Source organism: Pituophis catenifer, unplaced genomic scaffold (assembly GCF_029215685.1).
Source record: "Pituophis catenifer annectens isolate HBS135680 unplaced genomic scaffold, rPitCat1.0.hap2 SCAF_3, whole genome shotgun sequence".
In the NCBI taxonomy this organism is placed as follows: domain Eukaryota; kingdom Metazoa; phylum Chordata; class Lepidosauria; order Squamata; family Colubridae; genus Pituophis; species Pituophis catenifer.
The window spans coordinates 96237676-96258964 of NW_027256883.1; the positions used below are offsets into that span (position 1 = coordinate 96237676).

General features: G+C 44.5%; 1 protein-coding gene across 12 annotated transcripts in view; it reads left to right on the top strand.

Annotated features, from left to right (window-relative positions):
* The window catches only part of CXXC5 (CXXC finger protein 5), a 170103-nt gene that overhangs the window by 139082 nt on the left and 9732 nt on the right, over window positions 1–21289 (top strand). The window contains exon 4 of one of the 12 annotated variants that reach the window (XR_011600226.1): window positions 3669–3749. The exons of the other annotated variants lie outside the window; for them this stretch is intronic. The gene's annotated coding sequence lies outside the window, so the exon portion shown is untranslated. The remainder of the gene's footprint in view (window positions 1–3668; window positions 3750–21289) is intronic. 12 annotated transcript variants of the gene reach the window in all.

A 21289-nucleotide genomic window follows, 5' to 3' on the forward strand; every position in this document is an offset into this window, starting at 1 on the left:
TTTTTTTTGGCTTTAGGGGTTATTTTTGGTACATATAGGTTAATGACTCTATTAACTTCGAGCAAAAAAATGTTATAATGGTCTTCTGCAGTATTACAACCTGTGAACAAAAGGTGCCAACCAAGAGATGAGGCAGCTATGAAATTGTAGTTGGCTTTTTTAAAATTATTTTTTTATTTTTTTATTTATTTATTTATTTTTATTTTTATTGAATTTGTATACCGCCCTACTCCCGAAGGACTCAGGGCGGTGAACAGCCATAAAAATAAAACATATAAATACAAAATTTAAAATAGAGATAAAACAAATTAAATAAATTTGGCTGAACCATATTTAAAACCCCAATAATTTAAAACCGAATTTAAAATTCCCATTTAAAAACGGAGAAGTTTAAGTCAGGCCGGCTTGCTGGAATAGAAACGTCTTAAGCGTGCGACGGAAGGTGCGCAGATCCGGAATCCTCCGTATCTCGGGGGGGAGCTCGTTCCAGATAGTAGGTGCCCCCACAGAGAAGGCTCTCCCCCTGGGGGCCGCCAGTCGACATTGTTTGGCCGACGGCACCCGGAGGAGCCCCTCTCTATGGGAGCGTACTGGTCGGTGGGAGGCTATTGGTGGTAGCAGGCGGTCCCGTAGATAACCAGGTCCTAGGCCATGGAGCGCTCTAAAGGTGATAACCAAAACCTTGAAGCGCACTCGGAAGACCACCGGGAGCCAGTGCAGCTCGCGCAGGAGGGGCGTTACATGGGAGCGCCACGTCGCTCCCATCACCACCCGCGCGGCCGCACTCTGCGCCAGTTGGAGCCTCCGAGTGCTCCTCAAGGGGAGCCCCATGTAGAGAGCGTTACAATAGTCCAGACGGGAGGTGACGAGGGCATGAGTGACCGTGCGTAACGAGTCCCGATCCAGAAAGGGGCGCAACTGGCGAATCAGGCGAACCTGATGAAAAATCCTCCCGGTCACGGCCGTCAAGTGCTCTTCTAAAGACAGCCGTGAATCCAGGAGGACACCCAAGTTGCGAGCCCTCTCCGTGGGGGCCAATGCTTCGCCCCCAATAGTCAGCGATGGCACCAGCTGACTATATCGGGACGTCGGAAACCACAGCCACTCGGTCTTGGATGGGTTGAGTCTGAGCCGGTTTCTCCCATAATTTGGAGTCCCATCATTATGACCCTCTTTGCAAGGACACAAGTTGAGACAAAAATAAATCATACTGTGATCACTGTTGGAAAAAGGTTCTTTAACTTGTAGGCCATAAATTGAGTTAAGCTATTGCAGAAGATGAGATCTAAGCAATTGTTGAACCTAGTGTTGTTCATTACCAACTGCTCCAGCCCCAGCATCGTAACAGCATGGTACAGGGTTGCATGTATAGGTTCGGTTGTACATTCGTTTAAGGTCCAATTAATAAGAGGCAGATTGAGGTCACCAAGAAAGATAAAGGGAAGCTGCCCATGTTAGTAGTGCAATTAACTTGTTCGTATGACCAAGGTCGTAATCAGGGGCTCTATAACATAGCAAGAAACGAACGTATTTAAAGACAGTTCACAGACAGTGGTCTCAGGAAGAGCAAGCTCCTGTGTAACAAAAATCTTTTTCAGACCAAGGGACTTTTTATAGAAGATAACAACACCACCCCCTCTACGGTTTTCACGATCAGACTGGAAAACGTGATAGTCACTTATAACGGAGTCTGGAAAGGATACATTCAACCATGTCTTGCAGACAAAAATAAGGTCAAATAGGGCCGCATTTAAGAGGAGGAGGAATTCGGGTGTCTTGTTTACGAGGCTTCTTGTGTTAAGTAACTTGCATTTTAGACCTGTAGTGGTGGACCTGGAAGAAGTTGGAAGTGTGCATGCCTAATTTAAGTTGTTGGGAGGGCAGTTGTTGAGACGCAGGCCACTGGTCCTGCATTTAATGTAGTCTATGTACAGATCAGTCTCTCCTTGATCCTGGTGTCTCTTGAGCTCCGAACGAAGCTCGCGGGTGCCAACACTTTGTACTATGGACAGGTTGGGCCGTGAATTAACTTTCCTATTATTTGTGCAGCTTTTGGCGAGTGAGTTTATTGTGGAGATGAATTTGCGTTTGCTAGTTTCACTCTTGCAAACGACTCTGCAGAAGTGTGGGGCGGCCGAGCCATCACTGTTCTTGAATTCAGGGCCATCATGGGAAATGTTGATGATTTCATTGGGAATGATGGTTGATGCCTGGAAGTTGTTGATGATGTCACGGATCTTTGTGATGTCATCGGATTCGTTGATCCAAATAAGTTGGTCCAGTCCAAATAAGATTGTGTTGGGACACTTCTGTTCACATTCAATCACGTCTTTGACAAGGATGGAGATGTTACAGGATTAGCAGTTATCTGTGGCTGCGGTAGTTGGGTTGGGATAGGATTTCAGGATATTAGTGCTTTGCTTTTCTGCGTTTTTTCTTTTTCTTCAAGGGATACTAATCGCACTTCTATGGTGTCCACCCATTCAAGTAGAACAATAAATTTGTCCCGTCTGGGCTTAACATGATGGGCAGAATAGTGGAAACTAATTTTTGTAACAATGGGGAAAGAATCACCAGGATAATGAAGACAACAATAGGCAACATGGGAGCTAGCTTTTTGCTTTGTCTGAAAGTATAATAATATGGCAATCAGGTTTCACCACAAGAAGTTGCAAATGTGCCTCAAAAATATTTCTTGTGGGTTATGTTCTTGTGTGAATAACATTTGGATAAAAAAGAGAGTGTCAGTAGGAAAACCAGATGCATATTCCTATAGTTATCAAACCAGATAAAAGAGAGAATCATAATGTAGTCTCTTAAGGACCTGGCCCATAATCTTACCTTTTATCATGAAGATGAGTCTTCTTATGAAGTTATAACTCAGTATAAAAATTGCCCACAAAGCCTTGAGTTTGACTGTAGTCTCCTAGATATAAAGATTGAAAAGAAGTACCGTATATTAGAATACGATACAGTAGATAATGAAAATGGTATGTGGATCAACAGTGTGAACCATCTCAGTTGGCACATTCTAAAAAAAGGAACTCCTGGTCCAATTAATTCAGCAAGAGTAAAACTTTATTGAAATCTAGGTACAGCAGAAGCAAAGTCAGTTCTGAGGTTTTCCCACGAAAACCTGCATAGGTAAAACCAGTTACAGACAGTGCTTTTGTTTTGGGAAAACAGTCTGTGCTGTTTGAACAGACTGGAACCTGTCCTTGATGGGTATCTCTTCTCAGGCAGCAGAAGGTGCTCATACATTCCTTAGACCTCCCCCCTCCCTAGGAATTTACCCCATTTCTGTTTGGCAAACTGTGACCTGAAATCAGGTACAAGCAACAGTGAAGCCAAGTCAGTTTTGACAAACAGCTTCATTCAGTTGCCAGATTTGCGCATGTCTTATTTGATCCTGTTTCTTTTTGTTACATTTCATGGTGCAGGTATATATTCATACATAAAAAAATACTTTAATGATTAAGGCAATGGTCAGTTTCTGTTAATTATTTTCCAGGTATGCCTTTGTATCCACCATATCGAGACAATTTCTTTGGTTAAGTATTTAAATCAGATTTTTGTGGGATTTAAATCAGAAATTTAAAATTGCTATTTAAAAGCATCCATCCTGAGTAGAAAATCCAATAGGTCCTTCCTCTGTCTAATTAATACAGGACACAGAGTCAGTGGATTGTGGTCCCTGATTGTTCAGAGCTGCCTGTCTTCTGATTTGCAAGAGCTGTCATCATCTCACAGTAAGGATTTCTTCACTTCACTCCCATCCTAGGACTTCTTACAGGTAGTCCTTGACTTACCACCACAATTGAGACCAAAATTTATGTTGCTAAGTGAGTTTTGCCCCATTTTATCACCTTTCTTGCCACAGTTGTTAAGATAGTAACATGGTTAATTGAATCTGGCTTCCCCATTGTCTTTGCTTGTCAGAAGGTCGCAGAGGGGGATGACATGACCCTGGGACATTGCAATTGTCAGAAATATTAGTCAGTTGACAAGTGTCTAAATTTTGATCATGTGACCATGGGGGTGCTGCAATGGTCATAAGTGTGAAAAGTAATCATAAGTCCTTCGTTTCAATGCTGTTGTAACTTTGAACAGTTACTAAATGAACTCTTGTAGGTCAAGGACTACCTGTATTTTGATTCATAATTTGTTAGTGAGAAATGCCTAAAACAGGTCCTCCATCATTAGGGATGTATAAAAAAGGAATTCATCAAGAGCTTATGCAGTTTAAAATTAATTAATGATTTGCTCTTTATTTACTAAAAAATTCTTTACATGTTATTGAATGAGGTATCTGATTCTGTTCTATAACTGGCAAAATAAACTCTCCTTTAAAGAAACTGGAAGCTAATGTCATAGAAATATGTGCAAAAGTGTTTGTGAGTCTTCAGAAATTCTTTTAATCTATACTTCCATTTTTTAAATCTAGGGCAGGGGTCTGCAACCTTAAACACTCAGAGTCATTTGGACCCATTTCCCACAGAAAAGAAAACACCGGGAGCCACAAAACCCTTCCCGTGCCTGACTATTTCTTGAGCGGCCACAAAACTAGCATATGTAGTTGAATTAAATGTTTTGTTTTCTTCAGAAACTTAACTTTTCTTGGATTTATCCATGGTTGGCCTATCGGGGGTTGAAAAGTTCAATAAATTGCATGCCGGCAGGTGTCACACATTGGCAGTTGTGATGCATATTTGAGTGACAGGGAGCCGCAGCAGACGGGTGAAAGAGCCACATTTGGCTCCAGAGCCGCAGGTTGCTGACCCCTGCTCTAGGGAGAGGAAGAATTGCCTCTTATAATTCTTGAAGTTATAGATTGTATCACAATGATAAATCTATAGAATGTTCAAGAAAAATATAAATAACTTCGTGCAAAGATTAGAAGAATGTGTAGTTAAAAACTAGCAAACTCTTAATATTGCAATACATGCATGAACTTTATAAAGACCAGATAGAACCTCAATTAATGTCAGGAGATTAGTATATATTAATGTAGTATGAATAAATATTTCAATTCAGATAGTCTTGTTACTCTGCTTTCAAGCTTTTTCATGTCTACTCCCAATTGATCTAGCAAAATTGTTTATCTAGTTCTCTCAAACTAAACTGTTTTCATTTTCAAATTTGTACCTTTGGGGTCAATTCCTATTTTTGAGATAGGGAACACAACAAATCACATACAGATAGTTGTATATACATATAAAATGTGTATTAGCTATGCTTAACCTATTAGCATAGTCTCATTAGATGAAATCCATATTGGCTATTAGAGAAAACATTTTTCTAAAATGTTTACTTTTGATCAAAATGTATAAAATGTAACCCAGGTCTTTGACTGAGAAATCACTAAAGCCTTCCCAGCAATAGTATTGTATGCCCTGATTTTCTATTTAGGGAGTACTCAAGGTGCTATTATCCTATGGTGATTCTGCTGTTAGACAAATAAAAACATGCAAAGAAAATGCTGAATCCTGCAATTCTACAATAAGTTACAAATATGTAACATATATCTAGTTCCCCATGAAGCATTAATTTAGCCACAGGTAGAAAGATAATATAAAAAAAGACACTGAAATGCTTACTTTTCTAGAAACTCCAAATACTAGTTTCTGAGGTTTGTAGGATCAAAAAGGAGTCAAAATCTGTTTGTATGAATATATGAGTGCATGTAGCTTTCAGATGTTTAAAGTAATAATTCATCTATAGAACGGAGGTGGTAATGAACAATGCAAAATTATATATGCAGCAAGTATGATAACATCCAGTTGTGGTTATCATATTTGTCTGAGAAAGATTCAGAAGGCCCAGAATTCTTTGAAAGTAGTTTTGGTTTTATGTTGCAAGGTAGATTTATTTCTGTATCCAGCTCTTTACTCAGGCTTTGTTTTTCCTGAATTGTTCCTTCATTCAGTATAATATCTCTATGTGGAAAGAACTTGCACCCTTTTGTACAATTAAGGTGAAATAAATAGAACAGATTAGACATTGTTAAATTTAAATACTGCAAAAATCAACATCTCCAGTTTAAGAGAGTTAAAATATAAAATGCATGAATTCTTGGGAGTGCTTGGAGCCTTTGGCTGGATCCACATATTGCATTTAAGACTTAATCTGCTTTGTGTGTGTGTGTGTGTTTTTTTTTTTTTTAATTTGATTTATATGCCGCCCTTCTCCGGAGACTCAGGGCAGCTTACAATGCGTTAAGCAATAGCCTTCATACTTTTGTATATTTATACAAAGTCAGCTTATTGCCCTCACAAACTGGGTCCTCATTTAACCTACCTTAGAAAGGATGGAAGGCTGAATCGACCTTGAGCCTGGTAAGATTCGAACCTGCAGAAATTGCAGGCAGCTGTGTTAATAACAGGGTACATTAAACTACTGTACTACCAAGACTCTTTTGATTTAGTGTGCTGTATGAAGCTTGTAACTGAGTGTTTTAAACCATATCTTATGGTTTACTTTCCTATAAACCTCTATCACTATGGCTTAATTTAATTAGCCATGGTTAAAAAGAATCCTGTAAAATGTGTGCTATATTTTCCTGTGCATACTTACCTGCCTTTTGCCACTTGATCACTGATAATAAGGCTTATTTTAATTGGCAATTTATTTTCAGATGAAAAGAATGAAAAACACTGCACTTCTGTGTTTCATACATCTATGAACAAATTACAATGCTGCATGATGAACTTGTAAAGAATGTTGTATAGAATATCCAGTGGAGGAGGATATTAAACTACCCTGGTAATATCATATTGCTTATCAGTGGTCCTTTGAAAGCATTAATCATACCCGAATAGGACAGAATAAGATGAAGTTCCACAATGTTCACTGATTGCAACAAATAACTTGCTATATCCCTTATTCTTGAGCTCCTCTTCTTGAGCTGAGGCATAGTTGTCCTATGTACTAAACATTTTGCCCTTGAAAATGCAAATAATCTAAATGGAAAACATTTTGTAATTTTGATGTTTACAACTCAGTGGATACCTATTTAGTGAATGAAAAGAAGCATAGAAGAGAAGTCCTTGTCAAAGACAGAGACCATGCCCTTCCCCACTTCTCTGTCACAAAGTAAAGCTATTTTAATCTCAATCTTAAGGGTAATAAATGCAACGAAAATTAACTACTGCTTGTCTTTATTATGTAATCTCTCTCTTTTCCAACACCCCCCCCTCCAAAAATCTGGTTTGCAAGACCAAACCGAAGCACAACCAGATGCCTTTGGAATCTCAAAAGTAGGGCATCAAGATATTCAGAACATCTGCTCTTCAGAGGCCTACTGCCTCTGTATATGATTATATGTCTACACATGATTTCTAAAGGGTAATTTTCTGAATAAACAGCCCTTTTATCTTTAAAGTATACTAGATTTGTCCAACTGGTGACACTCAGATGCTTGAACTCACACTTAGGATCATACTTCAGTGTTGACCATCCAAACATTTAGCAGGAAAACATTGTACTAGGGGTTAGATAGCTAGTATGTTAAGCGAAAATGCAAACAATTGAATACACTTAATTACCTTATCTGTGACTCACAGATTACCCATTTCGGTATCTTATATATTTGGCAATTTGACTTTTTTAAAAAAAAATATATTGGAGTGCAGGCTCATTCATAAAAAGAAGAGGGACACCACTCTCAAAAAGAAGTTAGAGTTTTGCCAGTAAATCTAGTACCGTGTTTCCCTGAAAATAAGACCCTGTCTTATATTTTTTAAAACCTTAAAATAAGCACTTGGCCTTATTGCCCTGCGCTCAAAAGCCCAATTGGGCTTATTATCAGGGGATGTCTTATTTTGGGGGAAACGGTACATTTATATATTTGACTCATCTGATGCATAAAAGAGGGAGTGAATATTTTGTTCACTCTACATTTTCAATGTAGAGTGAACTGGTAGTAAAACCGGCGGGAGGCTCTGTCCATCGACCCCGACATCATCAGGAAGCTTCTGTGCATGCACAGAAGTGCGCGTGGCCCCATTACGAACTGGTAGTAAAGGTAAGTAGAACCAACCCCTGTTTAGAAGCTGCAATGCCTCATTTAAGGACATTGTAGTCAGAGATATTTACATTGCTGACTAAATTGGGAGGAGTTTTTTTGCAGCAAAGAGCTGTTTGTCATGATTGTTCACTCAGCTAAATTGAATTCTTTTTTTTTTCTTTCTAGATTAATTCCAATTTGGATAGCAGTTATGATATATAAAATGCTTATTCAAAGTTAGAACTATAATTAATAGATAACATTTGACCCTTTTAGGGATGTCCTTAGAAATGAAACAAATCTGAATGTTGGTGCAATGAGCTCTCAACAAATGTTTTAAATAAGACAAAGTTAAACCAGATTTAAACTATCATAAAGTTGTCTTATTTATGAGTAAACCTCACTAAATTCAGTGAAATTTATTTTTAAGGTTATATGTGTATACAGTTTAACTACAAGCATACCAGATCAAAATCATTACAATATTTGTCCATATACGTTTGAATAGATAATGGTGCTTCCTTGTTGCTTTGACAGTGCAAAAGGACAAAACCAGATATTTTACCTGTAAAGAACTGTTTTTAAGCAATTCATGCATGTGGTGTTTTTTTTTACATGAAAGTTTTGGTTCTTTTAATTTATGAAATCAAATCAGAATTTATTTTTGGCCCACTTTTAAATTTTTGAATTAGGGTGTGATCATCTCTAGATGCTACATAATTATTTGTACAAATAGTATGTCATGCTGTAACCATATTCTATAAATATTCCTATAAGATTTGATAAGTGGGAAATTATGCAAAATAGAATGCACTGGTTTCAGTGCAAACAAAATTATTGAGATCGTTCCTCATTATGTCAAATGGAATAGCAAGCATCTGGTTAATTTCTTGAGACAGGAATGCCACAATCCAAGTAAAGGCCTAGAGGATAATGAATAGTTATTGGTTGCGAATCCAGTTCATTTCAGCTGAATGGACTGTGCTATTTATATGGGTAATTCCTGTAAGTCTTAGAACAGAACTGGCTGTTTCCACATTTTTCTAATTTCTCTAAGATATGATGAAGCTGAATATCTGATTGCCTAGTTCCAGGCTGAAGTTAGTAGATTGCTTTCCACATGCAATACTGCATTCTGAATTTCTTGTTAAGAATATTATATATTTAGGATAAGCTCCTTTTTGCCGCCCATATTTCAAACAAAGGGGGTTCTATGCCTTGTTATTATCAGAATATTTCTAGCTGAGTAAGAAAAAGGCACTTCTTCCACCTTCCTGTATACATGCTTGGGAAGTACTGTTCACTATCTCATTTCCTTTGACATGCACAGCAATATTGTGATCAATCATTTGGAGAAGCGGTTCCTTGTTTTGTATTTTTCCATCATTTATGTCTTTTTCCAGTTTGTGTAATCATTGTTATTTTATCACATCCAATCACATTTCTGGTGTCCTCGGCCTCCCTGTGGCTCTAAAGGTCTCATTTTATAAGAGTCTTAAATGTAGAATCCAATTACCGTCTTCTGACAGATGTTCTCTTGGACTTGTGTGTTTAGAGGACAAGTGTATAATTCTGACTGCCAGATGTTCATGGCACTGGCTCCTTTACATAGTGGCAAAGTATCCTTCAGGATGACATTTCTGCTGTGGCATCTGCAGTAGCTAAAGTTTCTGCAATATAGAAACCTAATGCCTGCAGCCAGCAGCCCCACTACTTTGACAAGAAGTTTGATGCAATTGACATCAAGTTTTATTTTTTCTGAGATTAATTCTTGTATGAATTTCCTCACTTGCTTGAAGTACAAAGGAGTTGGCTCTGATGAGGAGGAGCATCACAAAAACAAGAGAAAAGAAATTTAAATTTTAGAGTGCAGTCATTCCTATTACAGTAGTGTTATGATAACTCTAATGTTCACTCTTTACTACTTTTCTTTGCTATTCTGAAGGACTTGCTTATAAAGAACATGTTTCTTGTGGTTGTAATGTTGGAAGATAAGGTCCAAGAGAGGTTTGCAGACTTGCTATACTGCTGGTCTGTCCCCTTTCCTTCATTCAATAAAGAAGTTTATAGATTTGACATGTTGCTATTTTGTAATCTTTTACTCATTTACACAGATAATGACATGGATTCCTGAGCCCTGAGGTTTCTTGTTCTTGCATCCATGGATCAAAATATGAAACTAGTTGCTTCCATTATACATTTTCACCCAAGTCTCCTTCCTCTTGCATACTATTCTTGTTATAATGAGAATGATTCAGGATATATTCACCATTATGCTTATCCTAAATCTTGTTATCTTGTCTCATCTTTTAACTGGGTGTTTGCTGATCTTGTGGTAAATCTATTTATTTCCTAACATGACTGTGGCTTCTAAGATGGATCTCATGGTGGCCCAAAATATAACTTTCATTGTTGTAAATTGACAACTATTTGTACACTATTTGTGCTGCAAATAATAATATCAAGTTGTACAACAGAGCTCTTCCCGTTCCACCTGTTCTCCTCCCTGGTTGGGAACGGCAGGCAGCACTGGGTAGGCTCAGTCAGTAGACCAATCAGGACCGGGTCTGCAATGAAGCTTAGCCCCGCCCTTCCTGCTGCTCTCTCCAGTTTATCAACTCAGTTGACTTGGACAGTTTAGTCTCCTGCCTTTCCTTGCAAAAAAGAAAGAAAGAAAGAAAGAAAGAAAGAAAGAAAGAAAGAAAGAAAGAAAGAAAGAAAGAAAGAAAGAAAGAAAGAAAGAAAGAAAGAAAGAAAGAAAGAAAGAAAAGAAATCCTTTTACACCAACAGTTCTTTTAAGAACTACCAGGGCAATCAGGCTGAGCCTCTCGGCTTGAAGGATTCTTCCGGCCTCCCAGACGGCCGAACGAGGCTTCTGACTGCCTGCGAGCAGTCCCTCAGGCTGGGCCCACGAGTTCGCTCCGTAGCCCTGTCCTGCACCGCACTCGCCCCGTTGCTGCTTCGGGCGAGGCTTGGCTGCATTCTAAAAGCCTTTGCTTAGCAGCTCTTCACAGATCCTTTGCTGGCCTTGATCTGTGCATTTTGCTGGTTCGAATTCTTCTCCTGGCACGAAGAGCGCAGTGAGTACTACGGGGCCTCCCTCCATTCTACCCCTGACCAAAAGCCTGATTGCCAAGATGGCAGATTCTCGTTCCTCTAAAGCTGGGCATGGGGCTGCTTCCCAAAATTCCAGGAAACGCCACAATAGTGATCCCGGGGAGGGGACTTCAGGGCAGCAGCGCAGCCACAAAAAGAACAAGGTGGCCTCTGTCCCTCAGCCTAAAGCAGCTCAGGCCTCAAAAGATGAACAACGCAGGCATAGGGCCTTAGAAAGGGCCGTCCAAAAGGTGCAGCTTCAGGCTTCCAAGGATGCCATGGTCCCCCCTCCTCAGGCTTTCCTTCAGGAGCCCTTTTCTGAGGCCTCTCACCGTCATGCCCAGCCCCAGGCCTCCTGCAGGGAATCACTTTCTCCGGATCGACTTGACTCGAGGCCTTCTCCCTCTTCCAGCACAGCAGCCATTTTGTTTGCCACGCTGCCCCAAGATGGCCACCATCACAGCCTTGACTCACAAGTACGAGGGGATCCAGTTCTCTCTGTCAACCCCCTCCTTCTCCTCCTCCGCCCCCTCCTCCTCCCCCCTCCTCCTCCCCCCTCCCCCCTCTGCCAGTTCTGATTCTTTGCCTGCCACAATTTCACCTGCCCTGGCTTCCCTCATTGCAACAGCGATTCGCCAGGGGATATCGGAAGGCCTCAACCAGCGTGCAGAGTTGGTGGTGTCAGATTGTGCCAGTCATGTCAGCCACTTGTCGCACAGGAGGGAGGATTCGCCCCATCTGGACAGATCTTCCTCCCCAACCTCTGCTAGCCAGGTCTCTCTTTCTGCTGAAGACCTGGCCCTAGACCAGGAGTGGTCTGATGATGAGGGCCTTGAGCCTGACCAGCCAGCTTTCATTGGCCTTTTCAAACCCCACCTTTTTCGCTCCTTACTCTTCAAGGCTCTCTCTGTTACCAAAATGTTACCAGCTTCTGCTTCCCAGGCTACTGCTTCAGCCTCTGATGATCCATCTGCTTCTCTTTTTGCAGAACAGCCTGCCAGAGTGGACACTTTACCAGCACCAAAACTTTTCTCCGATGTGGTGAAGAGGCAATGGGCTTCCCCGGGCACTGGCCCCTTGCCCAATTCTCAGGATAAGAAGCTTTATGCTATTACTAATGAATTCTCTGACTTGTTACAGGTGCCAGTAGTGGATGCACCAGTTGTAGCCTTAGCCTCTTCCACCCACCTTGCTGGTCCTCCTGAAGAATCCCTGCGCCCTGAGGACAAACGAGCCGAGCGAACCCTAATTAAAGGACATCAAGCTTCTGCATGGGCGGTAAGGACCGCCTCGGCGGCATCTTTCTTCAACAGGGCCTCCATTCTCTGGCTGAAGCAGCTGCAGGATTGCATTCCAGCTTCTGACACACGTTCTCACCAGGACATTAATAAAATTCTTGCTGCGGTCGAATTCTCGGCCGATGCTACCCTGAACATGGCCCGTTTTGCAGCCAAGGCTATTGGATCTTCTGTCTCCTCCAGGAGGCTCCTCTGGCTCCGCCACTGGCAAGCCGATGCCAGGAATAAATGGCGCCTAGCAGCTGCCCCTTATGAGACTAATAATCTTTTTGGTTCTTCTCTCGATCCTATTTTGGTTGAGACCAGAGATCACAAGAAGATTTTTCCAGTCTTGTCTCGCAGGTCGGACTTTTGCCAACCAGCCTACCGGAACCAGTCCTTTCGTCCCTCTGACAGTGGCTCCTCCTTCAACCGCTCCTCTCGCAACTTCTCCTCCAGGGGTTTGCAAAATCAAGACTTTCAGGTCAGATCCAGTTCTAGATTTCCCCCTAGAAGGCCATTCCGTGGCGGCAAAGGTCGCCTCTTCCGCAAGCCTCGTTGATCGGCCTCCAGACTTTCCCTTTTCTCCAATGCCTGGGACGCTACTACCTCTGATGTTTGGGTTCGTTCTACCATTAGGGAGGGTCTTCGTTTGGAGTTTAGTTGTTCCCCTCCTAGGGTTTTTGTCCCTTGTTCGGTTTCTCAGGACCCTTCTTCCCGTGCCCGTATGGCTTCTGCTGTTGCCCATCTTCTCCAGATCAGGGCCATCGAGCCTGTTCCTCCTTCGGAGCGCAGGTCCGGTTTCTACTCCCGTCTGTTTCTCGTCCCCAAGTCCTCTGGGGGCTGGCGTGCCATTTTGGACCTGAAGTCATTGAACCGCTTCATAACCTACCGCAGGTTCAAGATGCACTCCCTGCAAACTATTTTGGAGTGCATTCGTGAGGGTGACTTCCTTGCCTCAGTTGACTTGACCGAGGCCTATTTGCACGTCCCCATTTTTCCACCCCACCGCAAATTCCTCCATTTTTATTTTAAGGGCTCTCATTATCAATATAGGGCTCTTCCCTTTGGCCTCTCTTCGGCTCCCAGGGTCTTTACTAAGTTGATGGCGGCCCTCGTCGCCCATATTAGGTCCCTCCCCATTCGTATTTTATTCTACCTGGATGATATTCTTATCCTCTCCTCCTCCCTTCCCGGGGCTCGGCAGGATGTCTCAACTTCTATCCGTTTGTTTGAATCTCATGGTTTCCTAATCAATTGGGCCAAAAGTTCTCTGACCCCCTTGACCCGTCTCCAGCATTTAGGGGCTGTCATAGACACTGTTTTATCTGTGGTGTTTCTCTCACCGTCACGCCAGTCCAGTTTATCTGACCTGGCTTCTCAATGCCTGGAAGGCGGGCCCGTGTCCGTCCTCGTCCTTTCTCGTCTTCTGGGCAAAATGGTGTCCTCCTTCGACATCGTCCCCTGGTCCCGTTTGCATAGCAGGCGCCTCCAATGGTTCCTCCTCCCCTTTCAGCGTTCTCTGTCTGTTTCCTCGTTGCGCAAAGTTTCCCTTCCTTCGAAGGTTTTGGACTCCTTAAGGTGGTGGTCTTCCTCGGCACTTGCCAATGGTAACTTGTTTAGGGAACCTCATCGGTCGGTTCTTACTACCGATGCGAGCCTTTCCGGCTGGGGTGCGCATTTAGATTCCCATATGGTTCAGGGTCTTTGGACTGAAGCGGAGAGGGATTTTTCTATTAATCTTTTGGAATTATGGGCGATTTTCCTCGCCTTACGTCATTTTCTTCCCTTGCTTCAGGGTAAGCACGTTCTTGTGTTAACCGATAATGTCTCCGCCAAGGCCCATGTTAATAGACAGGGTGGTACCCGCTCTAGGTCCCTTTTCTATGAATCCCTGCAACTCAGCCTCTGGGCCGAGTCTCACTTAGCCTCTCTAAAGGCTTCTCACATTTCTGGCAAGTCTAACATTCAGGCTGATTCTCTTAGTCGCAATTTGGTGGACCATTCTGAATGGCAACTTCACCCTGATCTCTTCCTGGAGCTTTCTCACCGCTTTGGTCTTCCCGAGGTGAACTTGTTCGCTTCCCACGTCAACCATCAGGTTCCTCGTTTCCTTTCCAGATTTCCGTCCCCAGGGGCAGAAGCGGTGGATGCCCTTCGCTCTCCCTGGCCTCGGGGGCTGCTTCTTTATGCCTTCCCTCCCCTGCCACTCATCGCCAAGGTCCTCAGGAAACTCCTAGCGGAGAAGTCGGAGCTGGTCCTCATAGCTCCACACTGGCCCCGCCGGCCCTGGTTTTCGGACCTGGTCTCCCTGTCCACGGCCAGTCCCTGGCGAATACCGGACGATCGAATTTGCCTTCTGCAAGGGGCTCTGGTCCATCCCGAGCCCCAATGGCTACAACTAACCGTTTGGAGACTGAGCGGGGATTCTTGACAAGGGCCAATATTCCTCCTGCCGCCATTAGAACCATCCAGGCCGCGCGGCGCCCTTCCACCGCCCGTATTTACGAGTCTACCTGGCGCTCCTTTTCATCATGGTGTTCAGCCCGCCAGGTTTGCCCGACTTCGCCTTCAGTGGAGCACATCATCGGTTTTCTCCAGGACGGCTTCGACTCCGGCCTTGCCCCCTCTACTCTGAAGCGTCAGGTCGCGGCCTTGGCTTCCATCTCTGCATGTGCTTCTCTGACAACTGTTACCAAGGATCCCTTGATCCGCCAATTTCTGCGGGGCGCTTCAAACCTGAGTCCTCCGGTCATTCACCGTTTCCCTACCTGGGATCTCTCAAAGGTTTTGTCCTCCCTCACTCAATCGCCCTTTGAACCTCTCCGGATGACTTCCTTGAAATTTCTCTCCTTTAAAGTGTCGTTCTTGGTGGCGGTTACATCCGCCCATCACATCTCCGAGCTGGCCACTTTGTCAATCCGGCAAGACTTATGTGTTTTCCATCACGACAAGGTAGTCCTCCGTTTGGACCCCACGTTCCTTCCCAAAGTGAACTCTGTGTACCATCGATCGCAGGAAATCGCCTTGCCCAATTTTTGCCCTCGCCCGTCTCACCGGCTCAAGAAAATGTGGCACAAGTTCGACGTCCGCAGGGCCTTGCGGATCTACCTTTCTCGTTCTGCCTCTTTTCGTAAGACGGAAGCTTTATTCGTCTCGTTCCAACCTACTACGATGGGAACCAAGGTTTCTGCTCCAACCTTGGGCCGATGGATCCGGGCCACAATTGCCTTTTCCTACGAGTCACAATCGCTTGCGGTTCCCAACAGGGTGACTGCACATTCCACCAGGAGTGTAGCCACCTCCGCTGCTTGGGCTACTCAAGCGTCCTTGGAAGAAGTCTGCAGGGTGGCGACTTGGTCTACCCCGACACCTTTTATTAGACACTACCGTCTGGACGTCTACGCGTCGGCTGATGCGGCGTTCGGCAGACGGATCCTGCAACGGGTCCATGTTTCCTGATCTGAGGCTCGCCCGAGCACTTCCCTCCCGTTGGACATCAAGCTTTGGTATGTCCCAGTGCTGCCTGCCGTTCCCAACCAGGGAGGAGAAAGGGCGTTGGTCCTACCTGATATGCCCGTTCTCTCCCGCGGGAGGGAACGGCAGGCAGCCCCCTCCCTATTGGGGCTGCGCCTTCGGGTGTCGGGGCGGGGTGGGTTGTACTTACCTTTTCTTTCTATCAGCAGGAGAGACACAACAGTCTGCAGTGATTACCTCGCCGATAAACTGGAGAGAGCAGCAGGAAGGGCGGGGCTAAGCTTCATTGCAGACCCGGTCCTGATTGGTCTACTGACTGAGCCTACCCAGTGCTGTCTGCCGTTCCCTCCCGCGGGAGAGAATGGGCGTATCAGGTAGGACCAACGCCCTTTTTGTTGTGGTAGATCAGTAGCAGACAACAATTGAATATCATTGAGCAAGAACCTTTTCTATGAGAGCAGTTTCTTTTCAGATCACTAACTACCACATGTGCATAGCCCACTGCCATATTTTTTTTATGGGAAAAGGTTGCACCTTTTTATCTACTTGACAGCCAGTTTCGTGTAGTGGTTAAGGCAGCTAGAAACTGAGCACAAAGCCTGCTGGTTGACCTTGGTCCAGTCACTCTTTTTCAGTCTTAGAAAGGCAGTGGCAAACCACTCCTGAAAAACCTTATCTAAGTTTTAAAGTTTTAAAAAATTGACTTGAAGACATAAAATAATAAATAAACGAATGAATGAAAGAATTCTACCTACTTATCCAAATCTCAATATGTGTCAGCATTCATTTTCTATGATAAGTCATCCAGACTGGTCTGTTGACAACTTAGTATAACTAAATATCTAACATATTGCTTCTTGAAGGGGGTTTCATGAATCATAATTTCGTCAATACATATGGTGCTTTTTCTTGTGGTTTGTTGAAGGATGCATGTATTAGGTTATATCAGGACCATCCTTTAAATGCATAAGGCCTTTTCAATGAGAAAAAATGAAGAAATGCCTGGGGGAAAAAAAAGGAGAATTACTGCTTAGTTAGGAATTACCCCCAATTCCTTGTTCCTCTTCTGCTTAATACCCTACCCTTAGCACTGAAACTTTTATCTGCAAATTAGACCACAGTCTTCTAGATCAAATCAGCCTACAGATTCTAATGTTTATAGATCATGTTCAGCTTTGATTCTATCTTTAGCATCACCAGAGGGTTTCTGACTAAGGAAGGCAGTGTTTTTAATTCACTGCCATCTGCTGCCATCAGATGGAAAAGGCTTTTTAGATTGTGATCTTAGAATTTTTTGCACGGATTGGAATTCCATCATTAGTTATTTCATCTGTGATGATTTCAGCATCCATTTTTTTTCACTTGAAGAGATTGGCAAACCGAATCGATATCCAAGGATTTGTCAGTATTATCCTCACATTTCTTTTCTATTATTTCTGGGACAAGTTGTTCATAATAGGAAATGACTTTTTTTTAGTTTGGGTGCATCCTTTGGGCTTTCTGCTGTGCTTGAAGTTTCATGAAATGCAAGGTTCTCATTACTGTTCATCTAAATTTCCAGTGGGTTTTTATTTCCCCCTGTATTAATGATTAGACATCCTTATTCAAGGCCCCACTCACATAGGGGAACACACTCTGGACTTGATTTTTATCTCTGGTCAGTGGTTGAATGATCTTGGTAGAGGGGATCTAGACATCAAACCCTTGTCATGGACAGATCATTCGCTCCTCCACCTGGACTTTCCTACCACTTTCCCCCACCGCAGGGAGACGGAACCGACCAGATGGTTCCATCCCAGGCGCCTGATGGACCCCGAAAGGTTCCTGATGGAGCTTGGGCCGTTTCCTGAGACCCTGACACACGACTCGACTGAAGAGCTGGTGGCCGCCTGGGAAAGGGCGGCCGCTGGAGCTTTGGACCGCGTCGTGCCTTTGCGGCCTCTGACCCGATGCCGATCTCAATTGGCTCCTTGGTTCTCTGAGGAGCTGAGAGAGATGAAGCGTCGGAAAAGATGTCTAGAGAGCATTTGGAGGACTAGTCAATCCGATTCCGACGGGACACAGGTGAGGTCTTATATCAAGACCTACCTAGTGGCGATAAAAGTGGCAAAATCTAACCATTTTTCCGCTCTTATCGCATCTGCAGAGAACCGCCCAGCCGCCCTGTTTAGGGTCACCCACTCCCTTCTTCGGGGGGGAGTGCGGGAAGATCCCTTGCAGGGTCGTGCTGAGGATTTTGTGCAATTCCTGCACGATCAAGTCACTCGGATTCGGGATGGCTTGGACTCCGATTGGATGAGTCCACGGGAGGAGACCAGGGCAGGTCTTGAGAATGTTATCTGGGAGGAGTTTGATCCTGTGGCTCCCGAGGATGTGGACAGGGTTCTGGGTAAGATTAGTGCCGCCACGTGTTTATTGGACCCGTGTCCCTCCTGGTTGGTACTGGCCTCCCGGGAGGTTACACGAGGCTGGCTCCAGGGGATTATAACTGCTTCTTTGAGCGAGGGTGCCTTTCCTGCCGCCTTGAAAGAGGCGGTAGTGAGGCCCCTCCTCAAGAAGCCTTCCCTGGACCCGGCTGAATTAGCCAACTACCGTCCGGTCTCCAACCTTCGTTTTGTGGCGAAGGTTGTTGAGAGCGTGGTGGCACGACAGCTTCCCCGACACCTGGATGAAGCTATCTATCTAGACCCGTGCCAGTCGGGCTTCAGGCAGGGGTACAGCACAGAAACGGCATTGGTCGCGTTGGTGGATGATCTCTGGAGGGCTCGGGAGAGGGGTTGCTCCTCTGTCCTAGTCCTATTAGATCTCTCAGTGGCTTTTGATACCATTGACCATGGTATCATGCTGCAGCGGTTGAGAGGGTTAGGAATAGGGGGCACCGTTTTGCGGTGGTTCTCCTCCTTCCTCTCCAACTGCTCGCAGTTTGTGTTGGCAGGGGGACAGAGGTCAACCTCAAGGCATCTCGCATGGGGAGTGCCGCAAGGGTCGGTCCTCTCGCCCCTCCTGTTCAACATTTATGTGAAGCCGCTGGGTGAGATCATCCGTGGTTTTGGGGTGAAGTGTCATCTGTACGCTGATGACACTCAGCTGTACATCTCCATCCCAGACCACCCCAACGATGCCCTTGATGTGATGTCTCGCTGCCTGGAGGCCGTGCGGGTCTGGATGGGGAGGAACAGGCTCAGACTCAACCCTTCCAAGACCGAGTGGTTGTGGCTGTCGCAATCCACTCGACACCTCACTTTGCTGCCGGGATCGAGGACCCGACCACTGAGACGCCATGGGAGCCAACTACGGAGGGGGGGGCCAGCGACGAGGCGCCGGACGCTGTTTCTCCTGATTTCACTGGTGATGGGGGGTGCTAGTATAGGAATAGGCGGCCGGACACAGTGGCGGCCAGAGAAAGGGATCACTCGTTTGCCTCGCCGCTGTAGCGTTTCCAAGGGGTGGTGGCCCAGCAGCGCATGCACAATAGAACCCGGAAGGGCGGTGGTACCGGTACTTCGCTGGCGCGCTGTTTAAAAGGCGTTGGGAGGCAGCCGCTCCCAACGCCGACTTTGTGTATCCGCATACCGTCAGCTTTGCCGTGCAGCGTGTGGAGGATTGTGCAGAATAAAGCATTGCAGCAAGCCGTGGCTACGCGTGCTTCTTTCCTACTCACACGGACACGCAACGCATTCCTGACAGTGGCTTCCGGCATCCCGATATAGTCAGCAGGTGCCATCGCTGACTATTGGGGGTGAATCTTTGCCCCCCCACAGAGAGGGTTCGCAATCTGGGTGTCCTCCTGGACGCACAGCTGTCTTTAGAAGAGCATATGACGGCCGTGGCCAGGGGGGCCTTTTATCAGGTCTGCCTGATTCGCCAGTTGCAGCCCTTTCTGGACCGGGACGCCCTGCGCACAGTCACTCACGCCCTTGTTACCTCCCAGTTGGACTACTGTAATGCTCTCTACATGGGGCTCCCCTTGAAGAGCACTCGGAGGCTCCAACTGGTCCAGAATGCGGCCGCGCGGGTGGTTATGGGTGCAACCTGTTGTGCCCATGTGACACCCCTCCTGCGCGAGCTGCACTGGCTCCCAGTGGTCTTCTGGGTGCGATTCAAGGTGTTGATCACCACCTTTAAAGCGCTCCATGACACAGGACCCGGGTACCTTCGAGACCGTCTTCTGCCACCAATAGCCTCCCACCGGCCAGTCCGCTCCCACAGAGAGGGTCTCCTCAGGGTGCCATCGGCCAAGTCATGTTGGCTGGCGACACCCAGGGGGAGGGCCTTCTCTGTGGGAGCCCCAGCCCTGTGGAATGAACTGCCCCCGGAAATTCGTAAGATTTCTGACCTCCGGGTATTTCGCTGCGCACTCAAGACCCTATTGTTCTGCCAGGCTGGGTTAGCAACATAATTTTAAATTGGATGTTTTAAATTTTTGGGGTTTTAAATTAAGCCAAATTTATTTAATATTTTTAAATTATTTTAAATTGATGTCTATTCTGTTTTTAAATAGGCTGTACACCGCCCTGAGTCCTTCGAGAGAAGGGCGGTATAGAAATAAAATTATTATTATTATTATTATTATTATTATTATTATTATTATTATTATTATTATTATTATTATTATTATTATTATTATTATTATTACATAAGCATCTATAAAAACTCATTGACCTCTGAATGGTAAGCAGTTACAGTCTTACCACATTTCTCCATTTCCAAATTTTAGGCCTCTGTTAACAAGCAGAACATCCGAACTTGAAATACTCAGTTTATTGCATAGTGAAGGATCTTGCTATGATATCTACAGATATTTGAAGTGCTGTATGAAAGTGACAGCAACAAAGGATAATGTCTGTTTCCATATCTGGGCCCTTCAGTTCTAGAATGTACCTTCAGATTTGGTGTACAATTTGGAGTTTTTCCTAGATTCTCAGGTCCTGCTTGAGCAAATAACAGTACAATTAGGAAGGGCTTTATAAGAGACATCTTACATGTCACTTTCACCCATTCATTGACCCATAAGTACTATTTGCTGTCACTTAATTTTTGGTCATCTAGTATTTGGTTATTAGTGCAATTTAAATAGGGCTGCCTTTGAAGACTACTTGAAAGCTACAGCTAGTCTATAGTTGGCATTGGTAGTTGTTAGCTTGTCTCTGTACACCTATGTAACTTAACACCTGTACTAGGAACTTCTGTGTGTAGTTCAAGGTCCCCATTAGTATCTTTAACACTTTTCACGGCCCAGGCTAGGCTTATTTATAGAACCACTTATTTCCAGTTATTTCTGCTTGTCCCCACAAAGTCTGAGGAGGTTGGTAAAGTCCTCTATCAAACAAAGTTGTTTAATGGGAATCCGAAAATATGGCTACTCTTGCGGTACCTGCCCTCAGAGCAGATACCATACTCCCTGAGATTCAGTTGCTTCCTACTTGGTCAGCC